Source organism: Corvus cornix, chromosome 1A (assembly GCF_000738735.6).
Source record: "Corvus cornix cornix isolate S_Up_H32 chromosome 1A, ASM73873v5, whole genome shotgun sequence".
NCBI lineage: Eukaryota > Metazoa > Chordata > Aves > Passeriformes > Corvidae > Corvus > Corvus cornix.
In genome coordinates, this window is record NC_047057.1 from 25,932,614 (window position 1) to 25,955,577 (window position 22,964).

Below are 22,964 nucleotides of genomic sequence, written 5' to 3' on the forward strand. Positions count from 1 at the left end.
TGCAGGGTCACAAGTCCAGAGAACCTGCTCTAGTGTGGGCTCCTCTCTCCACAGGTCCATGGGTCCTGCCAGGAGTCTGATCCATCACAGGCTTCCCACAGGCTCACAGCCAGAAGGCATCCACCTGCTCTGGTGTGTGTTCCTCCATGGGCCGCGGGTGGATCTCTGCTCCACCATGGACCTCCATGGGCTGCAGGGGAACAGCCTGACTCACCAGGGTCTGCACCAAGAGTTGCAAGGGAATCTCTGCTCTGGCACCTGGACCACCTCCTCCCTCTCCTTCTTCACTGACCTGGGTGGCTGCAGAGCTCTTCCTCTCACATGTTCTCACTCCTCTATCTGGCTGGAATTCTGCAGGGTTTTTTCACCCTTCTTAAATACCATATCCCACAAGCTCTACCACTGTCACTGATGGTCTTGGCCTTGGCCAGTGGCAGTTCTTTCTTGGAGCCAGCTGGTGTTGGCCCTGGCACACATGGAGGAAGCTCCTGGAAGCTTCTCACAGAAGCCACCTCTGTAGCCCCCTACTGATAATACCTGGCCATCCAAACCCATTAAAGCCTTGTAACTCTCCGGACAAAAGTTCTTTTATAGGTAAAGGCAAATTTCTGGATTTCTGCTGCATTGGGACCAAATCACTTGAATTTCATTTTGCGAACAAACGCAGTTTCACAGCTCATTGCTCAGACAATGCACAGCAGAGAGGACACAAAACAAAGGGAAAAAATGTAGCCCGTAGTAAAACTAGTGGTAGCTAACCAGAAAAAGGTTTTCATTCCAAGTAGGAATGGTAATTTCCCTCATATAAAGCCCTCAAGTGGTGCAGAGAAGATGTTGCCACTTCAACCTGGCAAATAGATACATGGGCTTTTTTTCCTCCTTAAGCCATCCATAATAGATACAGGTTTGTAAACCTTTGTCCTGTAATCTTTGCAAGTAAACAAATGCAAGACAAATTAAAACAGGTGAGACTACCTAGACCCACTTCAGCAGACTGAGGCTTTCCCCGAAAGAGTTATACGTCAGCTGAATAAGGTAATCCAAAAACAGGGTGCGGTGATCTGCATTTATCTACATTCAGGAAATAACTGCACAAAATGAACCTAATTCTTCTCACATTTGCACAGTTTTCAGATGAATTCCAGTATGATTTCTCTTTAGAGCATCCTGAATGAGAATCAAATGCATGGTTTCACACAGCAGCAAGGAATCCGAATAAGCTGGTCTGCCTTTCAGCAGTGGTGAAAATGGGCATATTATTTTGGAACAGCCTATGCAGCTGCTATATATATATATTTTTTTTTTTTTTTAATATATATATATATATATATATATAATTATATGTCCACATGGCTTCAGTCAGAATACGGGCAAGTATTACGACAGGCAGTGCTTGTGAGAGCTGTCAGTTGTACCAGGTGTACAAGCCCTTCTCCCACTCCCGCACCAGGCCAGGGGTTACACAGGATGCCTGTGCAGGTCCATCCTGTCCTTCTCTTAGCTCCTGCTCATAGGAGGTGGGATCCAAAGGAGCTTCTCTCAGGGATGACAGCAGCACTCCAATGCAGCAGCTTAGGGTCTTGAGGAAGTCATCAGCTCTCCATGGATGTCTGCCAGAACTGAGAGTGACTCCTGGGATGTTCACAGCTGCACAAAGTCCAGCTCCATAGAGAACACCGAAAGCGAGTGCCTTAAAAGTATCTTTGTGGAGATGTTTTTCAGTTAGTCTTTTGGGTAGAAATGCTTCTGAAATACTGCACAGGCTTTTTTTGCAAAAAATGTTCAACATATTCACCTCATTGCCTGCGGGAACTGCTCTTTAGTATCTAAGAGCTGTTCATGAGTGGATCTGTGGCTCTGTGCCTATCTCCTCCTGTGAGCATTTGTATCTTTTCTCATCTGTTAACAGCTTGGTTAATTTTCCAAGGAGATTAGAAGCAAGGCCTTAAGAATGACAAATGCTACTGAAAATAAAAGGGAAGAATTAAGAAGAAAGGCCCTGCAGACAATATCTATTTTGCTGGGATTTGGTTCTGCTGAGGAATACTTTCTAGTGGATACAAATAATAAGTCATTACCTTTCCCAGATGATAGGAATGCATAATAGCTGCACTCTTCTGAGTCTCTTCTGAGTATCGTTTCTTTACTTTTTTCCAAATGAGTTCCTTGTAAAAATGTCACACTGCAGCGCTGCTCAAAGGCTACTTAATATTCTTCTTTTCTTAAAAGAGCTGTGTATTTCCTGAAATCTGAGGTTTCTCTAATCAGCTCTGAAAATGGCCCTTCTTCCACATTGTTCTTCTTACCAAATTAGAAGGAAACACACAAAAATCCCCCTAATCTGTGTATTCTTCATTTGGGAAAATGATAAGCTTTGGGAGCAACATTTTAATTGTTGAGATTCTTCTGTTGACTAAAATATTACTAAAGATAAAGGATTTGGTCTAGTCGTGTTTTTAGAAGTACTTACAAACCTGAGCATTTTACAAAATCTGACTCACTTTGTTCAAGCTTAGAAGGCACCAGGCATGTCATTATGAACTTCTTGCTCATGATATGGAACATTATCAGGTTTGAACTGGTTTTAGTGGCATTTTTCAAACAACAAAATAGAATCTGTAAGAAAATAGAATGTGTAGTTCAGTGGAAAATACAATATTTCACAGTGTTTTACTCCAAACAGGGATAAAAATGTAAAATCAGAATTGTATTTATGCAGAAGTAGCATGATTTCTTAATATTGGAACACTTACTGTTTTATATAAGAACATTAGAAAATACTGATGTTAAAAATATCACATTAAAATGGACATTTTAGCGTTCAAATCTACAGTGATTCAAAATGATAGTTGAACTGAGCATTTTGTCCCATAAATATGAGCCATTTTTCTTCACTTATACTTAACTAAATTTAATACATTTAAATTGTCTGTTAAAAATGGTGAAATACGTTTTACTAACACTTAAAAATTAATATAACTATTGTCAGAAGATGTTTTACCAAAAAATATTATGATCAATTTTAAAGTAAAATAATCCTAGAAATACCTGCTCAGGCGCAAGTTTTTACATATATTTTGAACCTGTAAAACTGCAATAGGGCACAATTTTGCATGTGTACAATTTAAAATGGTGTGAACATACCTCTTCATTTCCAAAGGTGCAGGAAAGGACAATAACTGTATTTAACATTGCTTATGGAGCCACATAAGCACTGCTGAGTGTGTTGAACTAATTTTAACTTTTTCAAAAAGTTGAGTTATTTTCCTTCCCTCCACAAGTATATCTGTCTTCTAGAGCTCTGGAAGGCACAACACTCCAGCTGCATTACATACGTCCTACAAAAGCCCTCAAAAGCACCAAGCACAGGAGCTGTGATGTAGAGATACATCCCATGATAGTTTGTTGGAGCGAAGCACAAAAAACAGGATAGAGAAGAACGTACAGGAGGATCATGAATCTTTGCAGATTCTGCTATTCTCCAGTACTAAATGCAGAAAAAGCAACGCCTACAAAGTTTGCTTGAGCTATAAAATAAACAGCAAACAGATTCATTACTACTCCTGAAAATTGTGATGAAATTCCCTTCATGGATACTAACAAAAAGTTCCATGTTCCCTCCCCAGAAAAATGAGTGAGGATTGTATCAATAGTCTTAAATATTAACAACAACACAGTTGAGACAAATTATAAATTCCATTTTAATATTTTAATTATTTTAACTAATATATCTTTAAGTATTTGTTAATTTTCTTGCAAGTATGGAGGTTATAATAATAAAAATTTTACAAATATTTTTCCTTAATTGTTATATTTATGTTTATGAACAGGTGATATTCTACATGTGCCATAATTTCAAGAGTTACTTGGTTCCTACCAGAACAGCTCCATTCAGATAGGTATGAAAAGCAAGATAGAAAGCAAGACCTCTGTGGTTTATTTCAGTCTTTACACGTTCTAGACATCGAATTTCTTGTAAGTTTAAGGGGAAAGGATGATGGAAATTGCAAAGATCATAAGGATGTTTGGTCTGTCTGAATGAAAATGTCACAATTCCCAAAAGACAAGAAATCTTAAGCTTATAAAGAATTCACCCACAGTGAAAGAGATGAATACTTAAAAGACTCATCAGCACCTCTTCTGTGATGTGCTCTAGCCTTAAAATGAACTTTGGGTTGGCAGAGCTGCAGAAAAATTGTGTAATTGCTACAGAGGAGCAGCAGTGAGTGGGTTAGTAGAAGGGGGAATAGGCAGCAAGCAGGGAAAAGCAGAGGCATTTATACATATTATATTTATTACATATATCTAAGATAACCTAATTCCACCCAGTACCTGCCACAAAGCACTGTGGGGGATCTGTGGGCACCCTCAGGGCTTGAAACTGCTATTTCTCTTTCATTTGAGTTCTTTTCCAGTCCGCTGTTTCTTCGATTTCTGATACACAGCACTTAACCCTGTGCAGCAATGGGAACCTGAGTTTTAATGAGTGACAAATGGGTCCTAAAATTTTATTAAGTTTGTCACTTCAGGGAGGGGTGTACATACATTTCCACATTAAAGCACGTATCAGAAACACCAGGAGTTGAAGCGTAGCACATACGACCAAAGAAGGAACTAAATGGATAGACATCTCTAGACTTCTTTTTCTTTAAGCAGCAGACCAGACCATATCAGCTTCTCTTGTTGCCTGTCGTAAGCACTTCCAAACCATATTGGCAGCATAAAGCACTCCAGTATTATTTTGAATAGATTCCGCACCTCTTTAAACTTTGGATCTAGTCAAAAGAATAATTCTACAATAACAGTGCTGCATTTCTTCCACCCTCTGCTCATTCCAGAGCCAGACTATTTGTTGCATGATGCTCTGTAGCTCAGTCTGCTATCAGCAATGTAGAAGCATTACAGCAATCAGATGTAATCTGCTTTATCACCAGCAAAGATGTTGCCAGAAAAATTTCAGATTACCACAGTTTTTATACTAACTCAGTAAAATTGCACATGGTATTTAAAGCATGTCTTGACTTTCTGTTCTGGAGTTGTATTTTCAAGCACAAAATTTGTGTGGCTTAGTTAGCAAATTTTTTTTAATTGAGCAAGTGCATACTTTGCACAAATTATGAAGGTAGAATATGAAACATGAAGGTAGCTAAAAATTACATTTTTAGTAAGGAAATTTTGCATGTTTAGCCAAAAGCCAAACTTTTAAGCTGATTTTCATTGCATGATGAATTCGTAAAAAATTTGCTGTGGCCAAAGCGAAAATTCTGATCATTTAGCCTTTTGGCTGAAATGTCTACTGACCTCTCCTGTGCCAAAGCAACCCCTCTTACTGTGTTCCCACGACTCCCTCTGGTGGCAAACCTCTCATTCAAGCTGCAGGACAGCCTCTTCCCTTGGTTTTCTCCCTCATGTTTCAGATGGATTAAGAGGCATGCTGGTGGATTCTTATCAGCTGCTCATCAGCAGCTCATTCAGGCAGTGGAAGTCCCATTAAAGTTTTTTGTTTGCGTTGTAGGAAACTTTTTCTTAATTTCAGTAAGAGCTACCTGTTCAACCTAATAAAGAAACTACCATTAAATATGCATAATATTGAAAAGACTGTATAAAAATGCTAATTTGAATAAATAATTTGTAAAAAAATAATTAATATTTCTGGTTTACATAATTCCCTTTCACGTAGCCCACCACTATATATACACCTCGGAAATGGTCCTGGTTTCTCTCAGGCCAGGCTGCTGAGGCCAAGAGCCTCATCACAAATGCAAAGGGACTTGTAGTTCCCAGTTAGGGTCATGCTAGGAGAACTAAACCTGGGTTTTCTTCTTCAGTGGGGAAATTCACAGCACTCAGTTATATAAAAGAATCTTAATACCTATTAACTCACTTCCATTTTAAAGGTTTTTCTTTTCCCACCATTGGAGACAGCACTGCCCACCTGCTGCAGCCCTTGCAGACCATCCTCCCCTACCTGCTGCATAGGCACGTGGCAGTGGAGCCTGGCAGTCTGTGTGGGCAAGAAATCCTAGAAACATGGTAGAATTTGGTGGCAGAAGATCCACCATAGCCTGGCTGGCCATCCAAACTGATTTGGTACAAATTAAGTCACTTTAATGATGGCTAAAGTAATTCGTTAACACTGAACTGCAAATTTTTCACTTGTGACTTGTTCTTTCTTGTCCCCATCTGACCTCATCAAGCAATAACAATGGCTAAAATATTAAGAGAAATTACAGATTTTAAAGAAAAAGTGATCATCCTCAAACTCACAGCTGAAAAGAAGATGAAAATACTTCTGTTTACCCTGCTGTCAAATCAAACGTGTTTATTGGTTACATTACAAAGATCAGTAACCGGGGTTTTTGCAAGGGCACTGTGTTGGTAAGTCACATTCCATACCCTCACCAAGCATGTAATTCCTCCTCTCATCATGAATAAATCATCTTAGCTGAGTGCATAAGGATGATTACAAAAGCAGCATTACTGGCCCAAAAGGCAGAATGGTAAGTGGTATGTCTGAGAAATGAGGGGAGAATGACCTATGAAGCACTGTAAAGCAGGATGGTGATGTACTGGTGATCAAAACAGAGCAGTCTGCCTTTCAACCATAGTGTGCATTACTGGGAGACTAAGGAGCTCTCTTTATGTCACCTCTGCTAAACAGACTCCTACTATTTTTAACATTTTAATTCAGGTTATAATTCAGGTCTCTCTTTCAGACACACGTGTGTCCCTGATGATAAATACATACACAATATATGTGACATAGTTTTCCATTGCCTAAAATGGAAATTTTTATTCAGTGATTTCTTATTCCATGGCTGTTGTTCTTCTGAAGAAAGGTAGTTCCTGTTACGTGATCTTAGTGAATTCATTATGACTAAGACTCTGGTCTTTATCCTGTGAGTATCTATGCATGGGGTTTTTATGCTTGAATTTTATTTTTCTAGATGAATCATACGTATTGCAGCTCCCATGAAGCAGAGGCATGCCTGCCCCAGCAATGTGAAATCAAAATAATGGTGCAAATGAACCTGAACACATCAGTCCTGTCCCCGTCTGACAAAATAGAGTAAACCCTTGCAACACATTTTGTCCTCTTAGGTTTGTCCTGTATTAGAACTTCTTAGAGTAAATTGAGGACGGCCAACTACAAAAATAAAGATCAGCACCAGAGACTATTCCCAGAGCCCAGTACCATACCAATGCCATAACCATTTGGTTGCATTTTTCCATCCTGAGACTTTTTTTCTCTAAGTGGATCTTCTTTTTCTAGCTACAGAGTTTCAACTCTACAGCTGAAGGCAGAGCTAGCTAAACCAGCTGAAAAAAAGAGCACTCTCCTGGTACAGGGACAGTGTGGATCCAAACACCTACAAACTCAGGAATGGGTAGAAATCAGAATTTCCTGTTCCTGGGTAAGTGGTTCCAAATGTCAGCTATAAGTATGACCATGTAGATAATGAATTAAACAGCAATATTGTCTGCAAAGTCTCTGGATTTTGTCTCAAGCATTCAGTGCTGGGGAGCCTGAAACTGAACTGATCTGTTCAGTGTGGAGTTGTTGGCACCACAGACTGTGAATGATATGAACTGAACAGAGAAAACACAGTAACAATGAGAATGAGGCAATGGCTAAAATCCAGAATTTAAAAGGAAAGTTACGGGAGAGTTGGGGTTGTTGGTGGAGGTCATGATCAGAAATTTGGGTATCTCAAAGACTGCTGCTAAGTGGGTAGGATCTGTTATCCATGTCTGTGGCGATAAGACAGGAACAGTAGCCTTTAATCAAAGAACAGATAGTTAGGCTAGATAAAAAGGCACATTTTCTTGCAGCAAGGTAATTATGCACTAGAACAGCTCACCAGGGGAAACAGTAGATTCTCCATCATCGAAATACTTGAGCTACAGGATGGATACAGATACAAACTCATCCAGCCTGGGACTAGCAGAGGATTTGATGACCTCCAGCTTCCACTTCTAATGTTATTTTTCTAGGTGTTAGGATTTTCAGAGCACATATGAGGGGTGAACTGAGGTGAAAATTCACCTGAACTCTGGATTGCAGTAGATGTTCTTCAGGGAATATGTTTTGCACATGTCCAAGTGAAGTAGATGCTTGTATTTAGGTGCCTGAGGAGCCTTCAGAGTAACCTTGACAACATCTCCAGGATAAGGCAAGGGCAAAGACGCTCTCTGCAAAGATGTTTTGGACACAGTATTTACAGCTGAGCACAGTAATATCCATTCACAGTGTATTGGCATCTGACAAGCAGAGAATTTTAGATGTCAGTGAAGCACGACTAGCTAATAATAACAATTGCATAGTTTACTTATGGATGTAAATTTGTGTGGGTTCCTCAGGGCCAGTAAAGCAAAGAACACAGAAAATTTTCTTTTCCCAAGTCTGCAACAAAATCATGCAATTATATATACAAAACTGTACAGTTATTTCTAGATGGATAATTTCCTACCTAAGCAGTAAATGCGTACAACTCAGGTTTAAATATGGTGTAATTCAGGCACAAACTCCTTTCCATACCTAAGTAAGGCTACATATCCACAGTTCCACTTTTTCTTCCTGCTCTGCTTCATCATTAACCAGTCCAGCATTTACCCTGAGTGCTGCAGAGGCAGCTCCTCTTTTAGATTCTTCATGAGTTCAGCTGTCTGAATGAACAGAAACCATAATTGCCTACTGTTCATATCAGGATCTCCTTGAATATCCCTGTTTTCAAGTACATACATTGATGGTGCATCCTTGGGTAAAACTACAGTGTTCGGGATTACATACACTTAACCAGTCATCAAAGAATAGTGTCAGTAAAGATTCATGGTCCCATACATCCAAGTTTTTTTCTATGTAACTCCCTAAGCCATTACCTGCCAACACACTCTTGGGAAAAAGTGGATCTTATTAGTGGATGTAATTTTTGTGCAAAAATACATATATCAGTGGCACCATACATAATGAAGACACACAGAATACCATTTGAATGATACCCTTGTTCTTCTGTGACTTTATTCATCAAAAAGTCTTGTGGAATAGATATAATTAGCATTGCTCAAGTATTTTATTTTTTCCAGGGATTAAAGCACTAATTGTCACATTACACCCCAGCCACTATTTCTAGCCCCAATCCTGTCTCTCCTTACCCCCACATTCCTTCTCTTTCCCCAGCCTTGCTTTTTCCCCAGCCACAAGCTGCAGCCCAGCCACAGAGACGGGACAGCAGCTGGCCAAGGGGAAGGGCTTCCCTGTAGGTTTGCTGGCATTGTTCAAGGGTACTTAGCAAGGCTCTGGCTTCATGCAGTTCCTTTTGCCAAGAGCCTGGTCTCTGATGATGGCACATTCTGGCACCAGGATGCTGTGTTTCCCCCTGTGTGTCCTTTTCACTGCTGGGTTTTTAACTCCACAAGTCACAGCTAGTCCTGCACACATGGCCATGGGTCGCAGCTGCATGTGGGTGGATGCTGGAGTGCCAGGGCAGAACAAATCTCCATCTCATTAAGATTTGTGGTCATTCCTACTAATGCAGCAATGTTACTGAGACACTTGGAGAAGGGTGGTTCGTTGACATACTGCAAAAGCATGTACTTTTGCTAACAGGTAGTTGAACTATTAAAGGCAATATTCTCATGCCTGTAAATGAGCTCATTGGCTTAGTCTAGAAGAAACAATGCATATAGACAGCAAAAGGATTCAACAATATATTTTTTTTTTTAATAAGGCCCTATTCGTGTGCCAAGGTTGAAGGATCACCTTTATATATAGGTTGGTTCTGGGAATAGATTTTGTTTCGGTTTGTGGTCGGATAGGAGCAAAAACTGCTTCCCACAGATATGTTTCCCCATCTTTCCCTAAGTTACTTCTGAATAATCATTTTTTCATCATCTTCTTTTCTCTATTTTTTCCAGTCACTGGATACTTTATTTTTCACTTACTGCAATATTTTTCATGTACATTTTGAATCTACTTCTTAACGTCCTTGGTGATTTAATGAAATTCATATGACTTTGATTTCTTTCCAGAATTGCAGCCTAAAACATATTTCCTATCCTCTCTTTGATGTTTTGCTTTAGGGGAATGTTCTTTAGATGGACTATTCTTAAATGACACCCTCTGTGAAGACTCTATTCCTTTCCGTAAGTACATTTTAAGCTCCTTCTTAATAGTGCACTCTAGTATTCACCTTTAATGTCACCCTGCTCATCACATCAAAGTAACGTGTGTCCGTAGTGCTCCACTGGGCTGTAATGAGCAGTGTGCCTGACAAACATCCGACGATGTGCATGTGAGCACATTTCAGTGGGGTATCTCCTGAAATCACACCCTGCTTGAAACAGAGTTAACTACGCTCCTTTCCAAACAACCAAATTTGTCTCCCAGCTGAAATAACAGGATCTCTTCCCAAATTCCTGTCTAGAGGATTAAAACTCCTCAGAGCACCCTGTGGCGAGACACATGAAGCCTGGAGAGAACTGAGCTCCTCTGAAGCCTTGTAGACTGTCTTCTGGGTGGGAATGGCAGGGGGAAGCAGTCCTGTTAGTCAGCACTGCTTCTCCAAGCACAGGTCATACAGGCCCCTGTGCTACTACACATGTGGTTACTGCCCTTTGTCCTGGAGTCTCACTATTTTTGAATCATAGGAAGGTCAGATATTTCAGATCACAATCTCACTAGTGATGACTAAGTGTTTTCATAACATATGCATCCCTCAGTAGCCTGCTACCACTGTAATTCAGGCTGTTCAACCCCTAAAGACTGATTCTGAAATAGTCTCTTCCCCAGGCAAGCACCTCCCCAGTTGAAGAGTTCAGAGTACCCGGGCAAGGGCAGACCAATGAGTGTTGCTCCAAAGGCACCTTCAGGGCTGATGTGTTTGACATTGTTTTGCTTACACTTCCTGCTGCAAATCAAGATGACACTTAGGAAATTAATATATAAAGCCCCTTTATTGAACCACTACATCCCGTTAGCAGCTCAGAGACCAGCTGTGAACACTTGCTTGCCAAAGCTCCCTATTGACATCGTGAAAGCATGAAGCTTTTAATCAGACCACGCAGAGATAATTTTTTAACCTTTTCCCCCACCACTTTTCCCTCCCCAGTGCACTGGCCTTGGCGTTTCGTAAACCAGCAGAGATGCATTCTTAGAAAAAATGGACAAATCCATCAAATTCTAATGCCCCATTTGAAACTGTTCAAAAAACAGCATACATGAAATAAGGGTTTTCATTGTGATTTTCAGTGATTAAATATATATCAGAAAGATGTCACAGGGACACTGCACTAAAAATTTAATGTTTGGAGGGGGAAGTATATACATATGGTCTTAAATAGAAAATTTTCCCTGCACTTTGGCCACATACACTTATTGGTAAAGACAATTTTTCAAAAATAATTACTACTGGAGCTGTTCATAGTATTAGTTTTCATAAATTCATACAGTTATAATTAATATGTGCCTTTCAAGGACCTAAAAGGGAAGGCATTCAATATTTCTTGTCTCTAATTTTAGTATGATCTGATTTTCCTCTGGTTGCCTTTCCAAACACCTGGGGCCAGCCATATGAGTAAATTAGATTGTGCTAAAATGCATATTAATGAAGCTCAAGCAATGATTCCCTAAAGGGACAGTAAAACTATATATAGCTCCTTTTTTCCCCCTCTCTTGGTTAATGTGCCTTTCAACACATTTAGATCCAAGTAAAATCATGCCATTTTGGAATAGCCAAACAAACAAACAAAAAAAAAAACCAACAAAGAAACTCTTAAAACAAAAACTGAGAAGCCTGTTTATTTGAAGTGTCTAAATGATCACTCCTTTTAGCACTTGTATTTTAGAATTGTTTCCTATTAAAAATGGATTTCCTATTAATTTATTTATCCTATGTAAAAAATATAATATCAAGACATTTGGTAAGAAGTGGCATATTTTTAAACTGCCTACAGCAATCTCAACATTCTCTTCTCCATTAAAAAACCCCAATTGCTCATTATAATGGATAGCTGTGGAGGGCGACAAGCAATTACCACGTGTGACTCAGTACACAGACGGAAGAGTTTTGGAAAAGGACACAATACTAAACCCCACTTCCTCAAGAAAGTCCAGTGGAGCTCTTGGGGATTGTCTACAGCAGCAGTTCAGTCTGGACAAGGCGGATGTTTTTTAAGTGGGTCATTGCGTACCATGCCTTGGTTCACACCACAGAGTGGTCAAAGAGCACATGGACCTGATTCATGGAGGAGAAACTAGACTGGAAGATACACCCAAGAGGCACACTGAAAGTGCCCTGACTGCTAATGGGCATTCAGCTCACAGAAAGAGATAGAAAGTGAAGTCCAAAATGGAAACAAAAATATGTGGGCACTGGCTCCTCAGCACCACCACTTTTAAGTCAGGTAGATGCAGAGGAAACTGCTTGAATGACTAGGGAAGCCCAGTTTATCATACCAGAAAAAATTGGTTTGGTTATTAGAACTAAGGATTAGAAAGGATGTGACTCAGTGGTTAACTGCAGGAAGGGAACAGAACCACCAATTCACAAAACAAACTGACACAAAAAACAAGTGAGTATTAATTACTTACATCCTAGAAATTAGAAGGAAGGATTAGAAAGAATATCTAAACAAAACTGAACTTTTGCAACAACTTTTCAGCTTTAATATCATGGCTTATGAGAGCTCCAAATGTTTTTAAAATGCAGGTTATGGAAGGAATTGTATAATTTTTTTTAATTTGTGCAATAATAAGTGCAGGAGACAGAATATGAGAGTTAAATCTGTTTGAAAGTGATGATTGATTTCTAAGCATTTTCAAAGCACTTATCCAAGTTGTCCTTCTTGCTATAATCAAACCACTTTTTAAACAGGTTCAAGTAATTTTAAGTGCCTTTCAGTGTAAAAAGAGGGGGGAATATAAGATAACTTACCACTAAAAAAAGCTGAGCAGATCTTTAGGATGAAGAATTAATGTCTCTGTTAAATTGGATAGAATATTGATAGTGGCACATTTGTTAATTGTGGTAATTGCTTACAGCTATCTCTGCATTTCTCTCTTTTTAAGTACTGCAGTACTCATTACAATGGATAACAATTTCAAACAGTGTCTTTACAAACAGTGTAATTGTCAAGCAATTGCAGCTTGTGGATCTGCATGCCAGTCATTGTCAGTCATCAGCCCTGCCCAGTTATGTATTTATATTTATTGCATATTATAGAGCATATCAGAAAAGGCAATCAAGAACAGAGACACTCAGATTCAGTGGCTATCTCGCCAAGAGTTGTCCATCAGCCAGAGGCTTTGCCATGCATGATTTTCAATTAGAAAGAGAACCTTTATATTCGAGAACCTTTCATATATTTATTCAGGTTTTCATTTTCTTCTGAGCACCCCTTCAGAGTCAACAATTGACAATACAGAATAAAAGCTCTCTCTGTATTTAATGAATTTAATTCTTTCATTCCACTCTTCTCTCCCACCGAAATGAAATTTTTAACCATGGCAAAGCCTTACTTGTTACTTTAGGAACAGCATTCAATTTTACAAGTATCGACGTTTCTTTTTGAGGGTCTTATTTTTACCATTATTTGCTTTCTTCCCCTACTGCTTGCGCTGTTCCCTTCTCTCACCTCAAATACCCAGCCTCTTGCTTTTCTCTTTGAAGACAATCCCAGCCTCCCCTTGCCACCATGGGTAATGTCTGGAGTCTATTGGTTTCCCCCACCAAGAACTGCAGGAACAAGTATCTTCTATCTGCCTCCCCTCTGCCTCCTCACTACTACCTATCTCTAGGAGCAGGCAAAACATGTCTGTCCTCCTGAGTCTGAGCAACTGTTCTTGAGGCAGGTGTCCTGGTAGGAAGTGATCATTTGTTTCCACTGATTCCTCTGGACACCCAGGACACTGGCAAAATTTGACTCACTTATGTGCTATCCATCCTTGATGTGGATAAAACTGAAATTAACACTGTCCCCTCCAAGAAGTAATGATTTTGTGAAGGTTTTGGAATCACTCATGATGAAATGGGCAATGAAATGGTAGAACAAAAGCCACCCACATATAGGTGCACAGGCAAAGAATTCTCTCACTCAGAAGCAGTCCTGGGCACTATGAAGGAAAATCCACTATTTCAGTATGTTCTCCCAGGAATGAAACATTAAATCAGAGTTCTCGCAGAGTTTCTTGAGACTCTGCTCTTATTCTATAACCATAGGATGGTTTAATTAGGCTTTGAAAAATTAAAATGCCAAAAATAAATTTGAGCAAATATTAGCAAATGCAGAATTTCAAACTGAAAATAGTGACAAAGCAAGATTTAGCTAAGATTTTTTTACTACATCTGACAGTGTCTTTCTATAAAAGTAATTCCAGGTCAGTTAAATTGCTCTTGGAAAAATTAAAACTTATGCATAAAATATGTAAGACCTTTAACTTCTCATCTTTTATGTTTTAATTGTATGGCAAAACATTTTGCTAAAGTAATTTTGTGCAGTTAACTTTGAAGCAGTTTTAAAAAGTCAATGACATGGTTTTAAAATATAGCACATGAAACAATATTTCCATCAACATGCAGCAGTTGCCATAAACAGCCTTAATTTCCAGACTAAATTAGTGCTCTAAATATATTCAGACAAATTAATGCAATGGAAAATTATAGAACCCAAATTGTATATTTATTTATTGCAACATGTTTCACTTGCATCTCATCTGCCATTCATACAAGGTTACTTCAAGTTTAGTAATTTTTCCCCTTTTCATGCTCAAATTGAGAGGAAAACATGACTCCAAATGTTCATAACTGAGTTGAAAAACACATTTTGGACTAATCTGCTCACTAATCAGCAATATTATCTCCTATATATCATGCATTATAATTTCATTTAAATTGTTACTGCTGTGTTCAGCTGTTTAAGACTTCAAGTAAGTGAACAATAATTAAAATTGGTTTTTCAGTTTATGTGTGGGCTGGTTTTGAAGCAGCCAGCCCTACGAAGTGAACTGAGTTGCACAGAATCACCAGTACACGTGCAGGGTTTTTTTCACTGTCTGTCTCCTGATAACAACTTTGTAATTGGTTTTGGAGTGGCACACAGTGCAGGCAGCCTGAACTGGAGCACTACTGAGACTGGCTTCACTGAGAGAGTGTTGTATTCTTTGAGGACAGGATTTCTAATAGCAAAGAAAACCCTCTTAGATAACGATATACCACTGATCATCTCAGGTTGGGACAATAGAAAGTAGATTACCTCCCCCAGCAATTGCAAATGCTGAAAATCAAAAGTGGTGAGTGGTAAAATTTATTTCATAGTCCTAAAAAAGGCTTCTACTTTATTACAAAGTAAGGCCCGGTTTCTATGACACAGCAGACTGTCCTCTAATTTTTCAGATTATTTTAAAATGAAGACTTTTTCTCTTCTTTTAGACATTACAGCTTATTATGAACAGAAACCTTAATTGTTCAGTATGCCACCTGTTTGACAGAAGGAAATGAGGAACAATTACTGTCTGTGGATTTCACATGGAGCCAGGAAAGACAATGAAAAATGAAGCAAGTTATGTTTTATAAGGGAAAATGAAAAGCCATTTATGAGCACCGGAATTAATGGCTCTCCTTGAGATATATATATATTTTTATTATTTTATATGTTTTTATGTCTCACAGTTGAATTATATTAGCTTTACCTTCTTTCTGGTACTTCTCAAATCTCTCGTCACACTTTGATGAGGTGTGGGGAGCTGGGAGTGGGAATGGGTACCGACAGACTGAGGATCTCCTGCTTCTGCATGTCCATGTGAGCCAAAGAGAGCCACTCTGCTCATCCATCATCCCAGGGAGGAGAAGGCTTTGTGAGCAAAACATGTTGTGTGCTGGTCCCTTACAGGAGCTCCTTAAACATCACTAAACTGATGGCATTCCCAGGTGTGGCCAATTCTGGTTGAACAGGTCAAAAGCTGGTTGTGAGGAGCTGAAGTAATCACAAATATGAAACCACAATAAAAATGCAGAAATAAATAAAGAGACTAAAATTATATATAGTAATGACAAATTAATTACAAATACAGTTGAGTCGCTGCAAAATCTGCTGGCTCTTCCACATCACCTCTGTCCCTTCTTCCATTCACTTCATCTGATTAAAATACTCACTTTATGTCATGTCTGACATCAAGTAAGATGAACTTGGAAAATCCCACCCAGGACTTCTCAAGACCAGGTGCCTCCAAAGTATCCAGACTTGCCTTGGAAAAATTGGGTTTTGAGGTTCTCAAAACCACAAAAAGCTTTTGGTGAATGACTTCCAGCTGGGAAATCAACGGCTGCCTTTCTCCAATCTCTCAGAGCAGTGAATCTATGGCAAATAAATAGTTGCTGTCTAGCAACATTGATATTAATATTCTGTCTGGGGAAGTCTCTATTGGCTGCATGATTTATCATGAAAAGTTGGAAGAGCCATAACTGCCAGCACACAGGTCAATCATGGGCACAAAAAAAATGTTCATATGGGCAGCATAGGGCCACCCAGCTCCAGATGTACAGAAACTCCTTTTCCAGATGCCTTATATGCAAAAGCACATGGAAAGCTATGTCCCGTATGTTTTTTGTGCAGTGCATGGGATTAAAACCTGTAGTAGAGGAAATCTTACCTTTTCTCTGATCTATGGCAACCCTAGCAGCAGCTGTGCTACCTTGCAGGCCCTTCCAGACCAGTGCCCAGAGCCTGGGCTTTGCAGCCATGGATCTTGTCAAGAAGGTCTGAGTGAGACACACTGAATCACACCACACACCTCAGGGTTACCCTTGGTTTGGCCAGCAGCAGCAGCTGCAGGACAGGGGTTTGTGCCCAGGGAGAGATCCAATGCTCACCAAACCCAGGGTAGCAAGGCCCCTGACAAGAGCTAGAGCAGCACACTTTCCTCTGCTTCACAAGCGCTTTTTGGAGGTGGCAGGTTCTGGGAAATTAACACCCAGTGGACATTTTACCCATCAACCACGGCAGTGAAGATGACAATGAATATATTTCAATTGAATTTCCTTTGAAAGAAAAGTTGGCCATGGAGGAAAATAGAGCTGCATTTAAGCCTGAAGAAATTATTTCCAAAACCAGTTTTTTCAGGGTTTGCAAAAAGTCATAAAAGCAGGTAGGTAAGCAATGTACAGCAGCTGCCATAACATTTCAGTCTCTCACACATGCCATCCCAAAGTGCTCCAGAATGGCTTTTCCTCTTAGGAAGGTAAAACAAATGCACCAACATCTCTCAAATACAAAACATATTTCCCCAAAACTCCATAAAGAAAGCAAACTTGAAAATGTTTTTTCAGATGGAACTCTACTCAAGTACAGCACTGTGGTAGTGGGTTGACCCTGGCTGGACACCACATGTCCAGCAAAGCCTCTCCATCGCTCTCCCCCTCAGCTGGACAGGGGAGAGAAAACAGTATGAAAGACTCGTGGATTGAGATAAGGAGAGATCACTCATCCGTTACTGCCATGGGCAAAATCACTTGACTTGGGGAAATTAGCTTAATTTATTGACAATCAAATCAGAGTAGGATAATGAGAAATAAAACCAAATCTTTAACACCTCCCCCACACCCCTTCTTTCTTCCTGGGTTTAATTTCACTCACAATTTTTTCTCCCTCCTCCTCCACAGCAGCACAGGGACAGGGCATGGGTGTTGTGGTCAGTTCATCACATGTTTTCTCTGCTGCTTCTTCCTCCTCAGAGGGAGGACTCCTCACACTCTTCCCCTGCTCCAGGGTGGGATCCCTCCCACAGGAGACAGTTCTCCATGTACTTCTCCACTGTGAGTCCTTCCCACGGGCTGCAGTTCCTCAAAAACTTCTCCAGCACGGGTTTTTCAATGGGTGCAGTCCTTCAGGAACAGACTGTTTCAGCGTGGGTTCCCCACAGCATCACAAGTCCTGCCAGGAACCTGCTCCAGCATGGGCTTCCCACGGATTCACAGCCTCCTTTGGGCATCCCTCTACTCCAGTGTGGAGTGCTTTACAGGCTGCAGGTGGATCTCTGCATCATCATGAATCTCCATGGGCTGCCAGGGGACAGCCTGACTGACCAGGGTCTTCCCCACGGGCTGCAGGGGAATCACTGCTCTGGTGCAATTGCTGTTCAGACAGGCTTTTTGGCCCCTTAAATACATTATCCTAGAGGCACTACCACCATCGCCAATGGGCCCAGCCTCGGCTAATGACGAGTCTTTCTTGGAGCCAGCTGGCATTGGCTCGATCCGACACACGGGAAGCTTCTGGCAACTTCCCATAGAAACCACCCCTGTAGACCCCTGCTACTGAAACCTGACCATGCAATTCAAATACAAGCATCTTTCCTGCCTCTCACTTCCCTGCCTCCCTCCCTTACCCAAAAAACAATGTCCTGGGGAAATGAGTAGTTGCTGTAGTTACTCTTGACAACTGTTGTGTTCAGGTTTTGGTGAAGGCAGAAGACATTAGAACCACTGAATATTTGAATTAATCTCAGCAGGTCAATTACTACAAAGATTTTCTGCTCTAGTTGCTTGCAGAGAGATGTGCTCTTCTTAAAATCCTAGCTATTTCAAATTTATTTGCAAAGCAAGATATAACAGTGTTAAAAAATCAGTTGAACACAACAATTTTATTGGAGTTCACATGCTACAACAATGTGTATGAACACAAAGCTTCTAGCAAGACAAACAAGCAATCCTGGAGCTGTTTTTAAAGATATCTGCTGTTTGCAGCAATGCAGGACGAGCACTCAGTCAGTTTAACAGGTTTCCTCCTTGATCAATTATTTAGCCTTTCCTTTTCTTTTCCTGAAAGTATGGGTTTGTTTGGTTTTTTAATTTGGTACTATCACTACCTTTAATAAAGGGTGTATCCCTGTATTTCTGCATGTTTGAGTTTGGAGCACTACAAATCCCTGCTTTCATATCTCTGTTTCAGTGATTCCTCTCTATCCCCAGTAGTTTGTCAGGCAGGAGAAGGATGAGAAGTCAATAGAAGTTCCAGCAGATCAAAGAATAGGCTATGTCAGCTCTCCACTGCCCCCACATCCAATATTGTGTTGCAGTCCCCAGGGGCCAAAGCAGAACCTTTCATATGAGAACTTGTACTCAAGAAGTTCCAGAATACCAAAAAATTGATGAAAGTCAAATAAAGTCTGTAGGCTTGAGATTCACAGCACTAAGGGGAGAACGAACACCATTACACACAACCAGAGTAGCTGTACTACAAAAAGGATATAGAAAATAAGATGTCTGAGTAAAATTAGCTAAAACTGCACTGTAATCTTCAATAGAAAAAGAGGTCCTTCAAAAAATTTCCTTCCAGAAACCTTGCATTTATTTCCATACACTATTTTTTTTGCTTTTATTCAAATACTTTATATATGCTTAAGATGCAATTGATATTTAAATTTTGTTCAATCCTATGAGGTTCAGTGGACAGAAGCAATTCAGTCAGAAACAGAATGATGTGAAAAGCTTGAGGGAGTGCCTTTTCATTCAGTGTGCAGAAAAATTAATATCCACAGGACAGCTGTTAAATAGGGCAGATTTTTTTTCATTGCTTCAATACTAAAAGCCACACTGATTTTGTACAAAGAAAGCATTATATGCTCAAGAAAGATGGGTGACAGAGCTGAAATTTGCTAAAAGGCAGCTGGGAAGAATGTGTTCTACTTATTTGTAATGAAAAATACCACAATAAACAACTAACAGCTGTTGCTTTACTCACATTAATGACTTTTGCTTTTTTTAAAAAAAATAAACCAACTGATTTTGTCAATAGAACAATACACAAAACTCCTAGCTGCACAATTGAAAAGTAGGCAATGTTGAGTAAGATATAATAATTAGTCAAACTTACCAGTTTATATCTCTGGTTAGAAGGAAATTATCCTACCATTAACGATCAACAGTTAAGTAAATAGCCCAGAAAGAGCCTTCCTTAAAGACCACAGGGCCAACAGCAGGACAAGCAAAGTAGCAAAAGAGACACATGCACTCTGTAAAAGCTACAAACCCACAGGAGCCCTCAAAACCCAAGCCAGGAGCAGCCTGGTGCACGGTGCTGGAATGGCAGGGGCAGAGCACGCCAGGTGCCTGCCTTGAGTCACTTGCTGGATCTGGACAGCTCCTCTAAACTCAGGCCTAAAATACCAGATAGTTACATGGTGCCCTGTTTCTTGTCAGAGGAATGAAACAAGGTGTTATAACAGTTAAACCCGGAAAGTAGAAGCAGGAGAAGCCCCAGGCTGAGGAGGACTTTTCCAACATGCTGAGCAGAAGTACAGGTCTGGTCAAAGCAACTGGCTTCTTTGCAAACTCTGAATGGTGAGAAATAGCTGGAGCCTAAACTATTCAAATAACTTCATCTTCTGATGCATTGCCATGGTATACCTTATTCTCAGCAGGAAGGTTCTGCATAATGACACCAGCTTTATCTCCTTAGTACAACTGTCTTAAGAGAGAATTTAGAAGTACAGGCTAGGAAAAATCCTCTCCACGGCTCCAATGCAGACTGGGGTAAAACCACCTTTTTCCCATGGGTCCCAAAATTTCTTGCAACATCGAGGTCACATATCAACCAGTGCAACACCACACCTAAACTCTCCTCCCTCAAAGGGAGTACCACGTTTTTAATTTGGTATAACAAGAAGTTTTATAGTTAGTTTGAACTGGGAGGAGAAATAAGGCCTATTGTTCCTCATCTTCTAATCAATGCTTCTGGCAGTTGTGGGCATTAAAATTACAATCTATCTGCCTCATACTTGCATCAAAATATGAAGAAAACATCAGAAGAAAAAAACTTATATTCTTCTCCATACTACACTAGAGCAAATTGCCTATATTATGGAAAAAGAACCCATATTTGCACAAAATCCACAATAATGCAAAAAAAAAAAAAAAGAAAAATTAGATTTTCTTCCCAAGCCTAAAATGAAATATGGAAGTACAGGTGGGGGAATTTGGAAGGGAACACTTACATGAAGTACTTTTTCACAGAAAAGTGACAAAAATTTAAAATAACATTTGAAATTCTACTCTTAGAGTTGCACTTCAGTTTCTCACCCATTTTGACATACTAATTATGGAAAGACAAGTTATTTTAATTTAAGCTTGCATATGAAAATTCCTATAAAATATACAGCTGTAACACCCTGATGTGTTACACTGCTTTATAGGACGGTTGGCTTTGTGTACAGTGATGACATTTATATTCTATTGAAGTGGTTGGCAATAATAACAAACCCTATATATCCTGAGTTTTAAGGTTGTTTGATAACACAGTGTTATTTCTAAAACTTTATAATGAATCTACACAGAAATCATGTGCTGTCAAAGAAAAATGGATAAATGTTTCTTCTGTATCAGCACCATAAAATTGGGTCTCTTTTTAAATCCTGTTTCTGGACCACACAAGCTTTTTACTTGCTTACAGGTCATTGATAATGACACTTTCTGCTTTTCATTTTGTTATTGTAGGGATATATAAACAGAAAAAACTTTTTTTTAAATACATTGTATGCACCAATTTAAAGATGTATGTATTCTTAGTTATGAATATACAGTGCTGATAATACTGGTAAGTAAGTTATATGTATATTTCTTGCTCTTCTACTAGAGATTAGCTTTCATGAAAAAGTAACTACTGGAAAATTTTCTTTTTTTTCCATGTTTCCTAACCAGGTTGGGGAAGAATGCAGCCATGCTGCCACCTATTAATTTTTATACTGCATGGAAATAGAAAAAAAAGTTACCATTTTTAACAGGTAAGGAAAAAAACCACAATAAAAACAAAATCTGTAAAACCCTGAATGCGGCTTCAACACTATGAAACCATTAGCCTTTTTTGACTATTTAACAGCTGAAACACAAGTGAGAAAAGAGAGCATGACACCTACAAGTAAGCAAGGGAAGAGAACATAAGGAAGGATAGCTGATGATTACCATATAATCATGGCTGGCAAAAAAGAGACAGATTTCACATGCAGATTTCTGTTGACTGAGACTCAGTGAAGGCTCATTTCAGTCCCAGCCAACGGGATCTGTGAGGAGGAAGAAACCACATGCAACACTGCTTGCGTTCCCCATTAGAGCAGATTTCTGCTAAGCAGGAAGGGACAGAAAATTTCAGTGTGGCCCCCCAAACTCCCTTCTGATTCTGAGTGCACTGAGTGCAAAGACAGCTGGTGTTCCACACAGCACAGCTGGATGTGGAGGACAGAAGGACACTGCTGCAGGGGACTCTTCACACACAGAAGAACAGGAGTGGCTCTGGGAAGCAGGTGTTTCTCCTTGCCAGGGAGGGACCAGCACGGCTTAACCTGCTCCTTGCTTCAGCTGGCTGGTACCAGGCGGCTCTGAAGCCTAATGCCCACCTAAACCAGGCCCCTGACACACAGAGTGCATATGGAGATAACCACTGGAGGTAGCCAAACAGAACAGCTAAGCCACCTCTCCAGAGCCAACAAGTTATAACTCACCTCACAGTCCCTCTGTTCCCATAAATACGTAATTTCTAACTTCCGTTTGTGAGGTAAACTTACAGATTCACTTCATTTGCAAAAAAAACCTGACAAACTCCAAACTCACAAGATTTCTGGGATGATTATCTGAAAATAAATAAACTATAATTTCACTGTTCTGATACCTTCTCTCTTATGTGTCACACACAAATGATCTCTGGATAATTTTTATATAAGTTAGATAGAACCAGTTATATTTGTATACCAAAATGTATTCCTTTGATGTATCCCTTTTAAGTTTCACTGTAGTTTTTCTTATGAGTTGAGAGAAATTAGAAACAAGGATATGTCCTTTTTAGAATAAGGATCAGCAGATTTATTATGACTGGATTGGAGTATTCAAAGTGCCTATTACCCATGATATAACATTTAGTTTCAATAAAATATATGAAGTTACTTAAGTGCATTAAAAACTAACAACAGACCCAAGAGAGGG

The 22,964-nt window shown here is 39.7% G+C and overlaps 1 long non-coding RNA gene across 2 annotated transcripts; it reads left to right on the forward strand.

Moving 5' to 3' along the window:
• Positions 1–1,386: 1,386 nt before the first annotated feature.
• Positions 1,387–22,644, forward strand: LOC120411973. 2 transcript variants are annotated; one of them, XR_005604611.1, is made up of 3 exons: positions 1,387–7,415; positions 10,081–10,143; positions 21,690–22,644. It is a non-coding gene; the product is annotated as an uncharacterized LOC120411973 (long non-coding RNA). The 2 variants fall into 2 exon arrangements; XR_005604610.1 differs by lacking the exon at positions 21,690–22,644 and adding an exon at positions 15,426–17,677.
• The last annotated feature ends 320 nt before the right edge of the window (positions 22,645–22,964 follow it).